This window comes from Mauremys mutica, chromosome 9 (assembly GCF_020497125.1).
Source record: "Mauremys mutica isolate MM-2020 ecotype Southern chromosome 9, ASM2049712v1, whole genome shotgun sequence".
Taxonomy (NCBI): domain Eukaryota; kingdom Metazoa; phylum Chordata; order Testudines; family Geoemydidae; genus Mauremys; species Mauremys mutica.
The window spans coordinates 95,591,780-95,600,983 of record NC_059080.1 but is presented as its reverse complement, the minus strand read 5'-3'; positions in this window follow the sequence as shown (position 1 = coordinate 95,600,983).

The following is a 9,204-nucleotide window of genomic DNA, read 5'->3' as shown; positions in this document are numbered from 1 at the left end:
GCTACATGTACCACGTAAGAGATCAAAGTGCAAATTATGATTCTAAAGCTAGGGGAGCGGATCCTTAGCAGGTGTAAACTGTCATAGCTCTATTGACTTCAGAGGTAGTGCTAGCCCAAACCACAACCCCACAATCCCCACAACCACAAAGTCTAGAAACTGACTTCTTGTCTTAAATGACAGCTGAGAATCTCATATAATCACTTGAGTCCATGAAATGAGGCTTTAAACAAAACACTAAATACCAGGAGACTCATGTAAAATCACAAAAGTTGCCAGCACTGTTTATGAGCCCAATTCTGCAGATAAAATTCCTATTCAAGTCAAAGCAGCAAAGAATCCTGTGGCACCTTATAGACTAACAGACGTTTTGCAGCATGAGCTTTCGTGGGTGAATACCCACTTCGTCGGATGCAAGACGAAGTGGGTATTCACCCAGGAAAGCTCATGCTGCAAAACGTCTGTTAGTCTATAAGGTGCCACAGGATTCTTTGCTGCTTTTACAGATCCAGACTAACATGGCTACCCCTCTGATACTATTCAAGTCAAGAGAGCCAGGAATACATAAAGAAAAAAAATCCTACTGAAGGGGAAGAGAATTTTGTCTGACATAAGATTGAGCAAAGACTCTGGGCCTGGATCCTACATTACAATATAGTATGAAACTAGTAAGTCTATTCATTTTTATTTACTGTACAGAACACCTGATACTGGGTTTCAGCACTACGTAAACAAAGGGGAAGGAATCCAGCCCAGCAGATGTTATCTGTAGGGATGAGCCAATATGGTTTGGGTAAAAACCAACTGTACTGAAGCCATACCTTTTATGCTTCCTGGAGTGGAAGGGAAAGTACTAAAATATAGGCTGTTCTCATATGTTTCCAGCCTGACATCTAGATTCACAGATTCCAAGGCCAGAAGGGACCACTGAGAACATCTAGTTTGACCTCCTGTATAACACAGGCCACAGAAGTTCCCCAAAATAATTCCTAGAGCAGATCTTTCAGAAAAATATCCAAACTTGATCTAAAAATTGTCAGTGGCTTAACAACCATGTAAAAGAAGCAGTGAAAGATAAAAAGGCATCTTTTTAAAAAGTGGAAGTCGGATCCTAGTGAGGTAAATAGAAAGGAGCATAAACACTGCCAAATTAAGTGTAAAAATTTAATAAGAAAAGCCAAAGAGACGTTTGAAGAACGGCTAGCCGAAAACTCAGAAGGTAATAACAAAATGTTTTTTAAGTACATCAGAAGCAGGAAGCCTGCTAAACAACCAGTGGATTATCGAGATACAGAAGGAGCGCTTAAAGACAATAAAGTCATTGCTTCAGTCTTCACGGCTGAGGATGTTAGGGAGATTCCCAAACATGAGCCAGCTTTTGTAGGTGACAAATCTGAGGAACTGTCACAGATTGAAGTGTCACTAGAGGAGGTTTTGGAATTAATTGATAAACTTACATTAACATGTCACCGGGACCAGATGGCATTCACCCAAGAGTTCTGAAAGAACTCAAATGTGAAGTTGCGAAACTATTAACTATGGTTTGTAACCTGTCCTTTAAATCGGCTTCTGTACCCAATGACTGGAAGATAACTCATGTAACGCCAATATTTAAAAAGGGCTCTAGAGGTGATCCCGGCAATTACAGACTGGTAAGTCTAACGTCAGTACCAGGCAAATTAATTGAAACAATAGTAAAGACTAAAATTGTCAGACACCTAGAAGAACAAATTGTTGGGCAAAAGTCAACATGGTTTCTGTAAAGGGAAATCATGTCTTACTAATCTATTAGAGTGCTTTGAAGGGGTCAAACATGTGGACAAGGGGGATCCAGTGGACATAGTGTACTTAGATTTCCAGAAAGCCTTTGACAGGTCCCTCACCAAAGGCTCTTCCGTAAATTAAGTTGTCATGGGATAAAAGGGAAGGTCCTTTCATGGATTGAGAACTGGTTAAAAGACAGGGAACAAAGGGTAGGAATAAATGGTACATTCTCAGAATGGAGAGGGGTAACTAGTGGTGTTCCGCAAGGGTCAGTCCTAGGACCAATCCTATTCAACTTATTCATAAATTATCTGGAGAAAGGGGTAAAAAGTGATGTGGCAAAGTTTGCAGATGATACTAAACTGCACAAGATAGTTAAGACCAAAGCAGACTCTGAAGAACTTAAAAAAGATCTCACAAAACTAAATGATTGGGCAACAAAATGACAAATGAAATTTAATGTGGATAAATGTAAAGTAATGCACATTGGAAAAAATAACCCCAACTATACATACAATATGATGGGGGCTAATTTAGCTACAATGAATCAGGAAAAAGATGTTGGAGTCATCGTGGATAGTTCTCTGAAGACGTCCGTGCAGTGTGCAGAGACAGTCAAAAAAGCAAACAGGATGTTAGGAATCATTAACAAGGGGATAGAGAATAAGATGGAGGATATATTACCACCCTTATATAAATCCATGGTAAGTCCACATCTTGAATACTGCGTACAGATGTGGTCTCCTCATCTCAAAAAACAATATACTGGCACTAGAAAAGGTGAAGAGAAAGGCAACTAAAATTATTAGGGGTTTGGAACAGGTCCCATGTGAGGAGAGATTAAAGAGGCTAGGACTTTTCAACTTGGAAAAGGGGAGACTAATGGGGAATATGATAGAGGTATATAAAATCATGAGTGATGTGGAGAAAGTAGGTAAGGAAAAATGATTTACTTATTCCCATAATACAAGAACTAGGGGCCACCAAATGAAATTAATGAGCAGCAGGTTTAAAACAAATAAAAGGAAGTTCTTCACACAGCACAATCAACTTGTGGAACTCCTTGCCTGAGGAGATTGTGAAGGCTAGGACTATAACAGCATTTAAAAGAGAATTGGGTAAATTCATGGAGGTTAAGTCCATTAATGGCTGTTAGCCAGGATGGGTAAGGAATGGTGTCCCTAGCCTCTGTTTGTCAGAGAGTGGAGATGGATGGCAGGAGAGAGATCACTTGATCATTACCTGTTAGGTTCACTCCCTCTGGGGCACCTGGCATTGGCCACTGTTGGTAGACAGGATACTGTGCTAGATGAACCTTTGGTCTGACCCAGTACGGCCGTTCTTATGTTCTTATGTTCAGTCACAGAGAATCCATCATGATCCTTAGTAAATTGCTCCAGTGGTTAATTTCTCATTGTTAACAATGTACGCCTTATTTTCAGTCTGAATTTGTCTAATTTCAGCTTCTAGCCATTGGACCGTGTTATATCTTTCTCTTCTAGATTAATGAGCCCATTATTAAATATTTGTTCCCCATGTATATACTTATGGACTGTAACCAAGTCACAACCGTCTCTTTGTTGAGCTAAATAGATTGAGCTCTCTAAGTCTATCACTGAGGCATGTTTTCCAATCCTTTAATCATTTTCGTGGCTCTTCTCTGAACCCTCTCCACTTTGTCAACATCCTTCTTCAACTGTGGACACCAAAACTGGACAAAGTATTCTAGCAGCAAATGCAACAGTGCCAAATATAGAAGAAAATTAACACCCCCCCACACACCAGATTACCCTTTTTATGCATCCCAACAGCTCATTAGCTTCTTTGGCCACAGCGTGAGAGTGGGAGTTCACGTTCAGCTGGTTATCCACCACAACCCCCAAATCTTGTTCAGAGTCACGGCTTCCCAGACTAGAGTCCCCCTTCCTGTAAGTATAGTCTCCCTTCTTTGTTCCTACGTCTGTACATTTAGCCATATTAAAATGCATATTAATTGCTTGCACCCAGAGTAGTCTGTATCAGTGACTTGTCCTCTTCATTTCTCTACCACTCCCCCTATTTTTGTGTCATCTGCAAACTTTATCTGTGATGATTTCATGTTTTCTTCTAGGTCATTGATCAAATTGTTAAACAGCTCAGGGCCAAAAACTGATCCCTGGGGGACTCCTCTGGAAACACACTCGCTGGATGACTATTCCCCATTTACAATGACATTTGGAAACCTATCAGTTAGCAAGTTTTTAATCCATTTAATGTGTGCCGCCTTCATTTTATATCCTTCTAGTTTTTTAATCAAAATGTTATACATTCATAGGTGCCGACTCCATGGGTGCTCTGGGGCTGGAGCACCCACTGGAAAAAAAAATGGTGGGTGCTAAACACCGACCGGCAGCCCCGCTACCAGACAGGACTCGCTGTGCCCTCGCTCCTCCCCCTTCCCCTAGCGCCTCCTGGCTGCTAGTGGGCCTGCCAATCAGCACCTCCCCCTTCCTCCCAGCACCTACCGCCTGCCGCAGATCCGCCATTTCGCAATGTCAGGAGGTGCTGGGTGGGAGGGAGGAGGAGCGAGGGTGCAGCGCACTTGCGGGAGGGGACAAAACTGGGCAGGAAGAGGTGGGGCGGAGCAGGGGTGGGAAGAAGCAGGATGGAGGGGGGGCCTTGGGGGAAGGGGTGGAGTGGGGGAGCACCCCCCCGGCAGATTAGAAACTCAGCGCCTATGTATGCATTCCAAGTCAGACGCCTAACCCAAGTTAAGTATATTACCTCAACACTATTTCCTTTATCAACCAAACTTGGAATTCTCATCAAAATGATATCAAGTTAGTCTGACAAGATCTATTTTCCATAAGCTCATGTTGATTTGCATTAATTACTTTAACCTCTTTTAATTCATTATTAATCGAGTCCTGTATCAGCTGCTCCATTATCTTGTCAGGGATCACTCTCAGGCTGACAGGCCTATCATTACCCGGGTCATCCCATTTACCCTTTTTAAAAAATGGCACAACATTAGTTTTCTTCAAATCGTCTGGAACTTCCCCAGTGCTTCAAGACTTATTGAAAGTCAACATTAATGTCCGGTGAGCTCATCAGCCAGCTTTTTTTTTTTAAACTCGTGGATGCAAGTCATCTGGACCTGCTGACTTAAAAATGTCTGACTTTAATAGCTTCTATTTAACACCCTTCAGAGATATTAGTGGAATGGAATGCATGTTATAATCCCCATTGAGACTATACAGAACAGAAATATTTATTGAACGCTTCTGCCTTTTCTGCATTATTGATAATTTTACCATTTCCATCTGGTAATTGACCAATACCATTGTCAGGATTCTTTTTGTTCCTAATATATTTTAAAAACTCCTCCTCCTCATTTTACTTAACTGTGCTGGCCATAGATTTCCCCTTGTGTCCCTTTGCTTCCCTTATCAATTTTTACAGGTCCTAATGTCTGATTTATATTCATTACTATTCATTTTCCCTTTCTTCCATTTGTTCGTTTATCTTCCCTCTTCTAAACCAGGTCAGTTTTTTTAATCAGTAAGGCCTTCTTCCTCAGTTGTAGGATTGTGGCTTTGGGGGCATCTAGTAAGGTGTTCTGAAATTATTCCCAATTATCATTCCCATTTTTCTCATTAAATTCTCCTTTCCAGCTGATTCGGCACATAATTGTTTTCAGCTTTGTGAAATTGACCCTATTAAAGCATCAAGTATATATATTACTGATCTGGACTGTATTCTGTGTGCAGATTATACATGTGATCAAGTCATGATGACTTGTACCTAAGCTACCATTAATTTTTAGTTCTGTGACCAGTTCCTCTTCTTCTCTAATCAAGTCTAATCAAGAATTCCTCCTGGTTGGCTGTAATAGTAACAATTTCCTAACTCAAAAACTATCATGTTTAGAAATTGCAAGAATGTTTTGGTACCAGCAGCATGAGATCTCCAGCATATGTCACTCAAACCTAGACTGGTAGAGAGGGCCAGATAAGCTTTACAAGGGCATCCAATTTGCTGTATATTTATCCACATCAAACATCCTATAATCAATGGAGTTCCTTGTGCTGCTCCAAACAGACTAGGCGTACACAGTGCAGAGAGTGCAAAACTCACCTTTTTGCCAGGGCTAGCCTTTATTGTTAACTTAATTAACAAAACAGAAACCTTGCCTAATCTGTCTGAACAAGTTGGCTTTTCTTAGTGTTTTCCTCTATATCCCTCATTCTCTCTGCCTCCATGAAACACTCAGAACCCTTAAATACTCCTGCATTGGAGCTAATAGGATCCAGATGATCAGACACAAGGGCGAGCCAGCAAAAATAACTGCATTTTATGCAAGCTCTGACGTTGTGGTGACATAACAGGGTAACCCTGCATTCCTATGAAGAGCCCTAAAATCTGCCACCCTCTTACACATTCATATTTTGTAACATATGCCCAATGTTCATGCCCCCTCTTTGCTACATGTTACCTACATTATTATATAAAATTAAGGATTATTGAGAAACCAGAGTGGCAGAAAATGTTCACGCATTGAAACACACATGACAATCAATTGGTTTCAGGTTTCATTACAAAGCCAAAGCTCATCTCTCAGGAAAGTTAGTGAACCTTTCAGACACATCTGTATCCAGTTTAGAATAAACCTGGGTCTGGATTTGTGATTTCAACATATAACCTGCTGCTATTGGAAATCGAGTGGATTCCAACATGAAACCATGTGGATTCATTCAAATAAAAAAAAAATCAAAATGGAACTAATGGAAGACTACATATGGATCATGACCAAATAAATTCTGCTTTCAGTTTCTTTACTTTATCGGGGTTCATGTTGTTCAGAACAGAATATAGTGCTAATAAGTATATGCTGGTAAGTAACAAGACCAAATGAGTTATAAAGAAACTAAACACGTGTCCAGTTCTCAGCAAATGAAATACACTTCCAAAAAAATATAGTACTTTCAGATCCTCCATTACACAAGTGGAAATCCAGACCGACTCCACTGAAGATGAGTATTTTCACCTCTGTAACCAAGATCAGAATCTGTCCATGGAGTGTTATTTTAAGGAAATCTTCAAACAACATTTTAAGTGAACTTCACAAAGTCCCCACCAGAAAATGAACTGTTCACTAACTGAAAGTAACCAACAAATGGGAAAATTCAGGGATTAAAAAAGCCACGTTAAAATTGGACGACTGGGATATTTAATATTTATAATGCTCTGCCTGAATTGTGAAGAGGGCTCTAAAGAAAATATATATGAATGGAGATGTCAGATTAGCTTTCCTGCTTGTTGTGATTTCAACTAGGCAGATAAGATGCAATGTATTCGCATATTAAGGGCAGAGATTTGGAACCATTTTTCAGAGCATTGTCTAGGATTGAAAAAGTGTGAGCTGTTTTATTAGATTTTTTTCAATATATTTTAAGAATAAAAATCCCTTTGCCTCACAGGGGGGAAAAAGGGTAGATGATTGTTTTAATGTTTCAACCAGTGGACAACCAACCATGAAGCAAATGAAGTTTGAGAGGCTAGGAAACTGTTACTGACATATGAAGACTTCCACTATACTTAAAAGGTGCCTGGGTCAGAGTTGCAGGAAGTCACATTTTGAGATCCAGCTATGAAGATATACGAATGGCCTGAAGATACATCCCACATCAAATGGCTGACCTCCTGCACTCCCATACTGCAGGTCAGCTTATGCTTTTTAGCTGGAGGCCCTTGGTGTACCCACACAAGCTGTTAACTGATTCCCTTTAGTAAAATCCCAGAACAAAGAAACACACTCTCAACTTTATAGGAAGCCTTCCTGAGTTACCTAGAACAGTGCTCCCCTCATTAGTAAAAAGATAAATAATAAGACAATGAATATAATGCCTCTACATAAATCCATGCTACACCCACACTTTGAATATTGTGTGCAGTTCTGGTCACCCTGTCTCAAAAAACACATTTTAGAATTGGCAAAGGTACAGATAAGGGTAACAAAAATGGTATGGAACAGCTTCCATATTAGGAGAAATCAAAAAGACTGGGACTGTTCAGCTTGGAAAAGAGACAACTAAGGGGGGATACAGTAGAAGTCCATAAAATCATGAATGGTGTGGATAAAATGTGTTATTTACCCCTTTACATAACACAAGAACCAGGGGTCACCTGATTAAGTTAATGGGCAGAAGGTTAAAAACAAACATAAGGAAGTACTTCTTCACACAACACAGTCAACCTCTGGAACTTGTTGCCAGGGGATGTTGTGAAAGCCAAAAGTATAACTGGGTTCAAAAAAGAATTAAATACGTTCAAGGAGGATGGGTTCATCAGTGGCTATTAGCCACGCAGGTCAGGAATGCAGCCCCATGCTCTGGGCATCCCTAAGGCTCTGACTGCCAGAAGCTGGAGCTGGACAACAGGGGATGGATCATTCAATAATTGTCCTGTTCTGTTCATTCCCTCTGAAGCACCTGGCATCGACCACTGTCGGAAGACAGGATACTGAGCTAGATGGACCATTGGTAGTCTGGCTGTTCTTATGTTCTAAAAGAGCCATAGACTTCTTACAAACAAATTCATCCCTTTCCAATGGAGACAATAGCAAGGTGCATATAGCTGCTAAAGCAGGAGGGGAAAAAACTCTTGGTATTTGAAGATTTCATAGATTTCCAGAAACAATTGGTGCTAACAATGGCTGACTTTACTAAAATAAGAAGTTAGGATGGAAGTTAACAGTGCTTTAGATTTTATGGTGTAGCAGAAGTAAGATAATGACTTACAGAGGCAAGTTATCATCTTGAAAGACCAGTTGGTTCTACAACTATGTGCTCTACTATTGTAATGGAATAGCTAACAAACAGATCTTTTTTTAACACACACACACACACACACACACACAGTTGTAATGAATTAGCTAGTGTGTGTGTGTGCGCGCACATCACTGCTTTCTCAAGGATGAAATTGAAACTTTTCAAACATATGACACAAGCCCGATGCCGCAAAACAGTTAAATCAGATTATCCTTTTGCTCAAGAATGAGGTGACTTTTCTTTTGCAAATCTGAGTTCTATCCTTGCACATTCCATAAAGTTCCCATTGGCCATAGTGTGCAGCAATAAATATGGAGCCCCAGGACATCATGAGTTTAAAACAAAGTTTTACTGAAAAATTCATGCAAGTGGAAATACTGGTTTCCAGTCTAGCAGAATCCTGCTAAAGGTGCATCATTGCCATGTTGGATATTCCGAGCTGGTGAATTTTAATATATTACACTCTCATCTGATCTTACATTCTCAGATCTTACATCAGTTCCCTATACACTCCATTATAATTACTCTCATTAAACTTTATTATGAAAATACCAGTTAACTTGCAAAGTGTTAGGCTCTTCAAAATGCTAAAATAATGCAAGTGATTCAGAACATTCGTTAATATTAATTA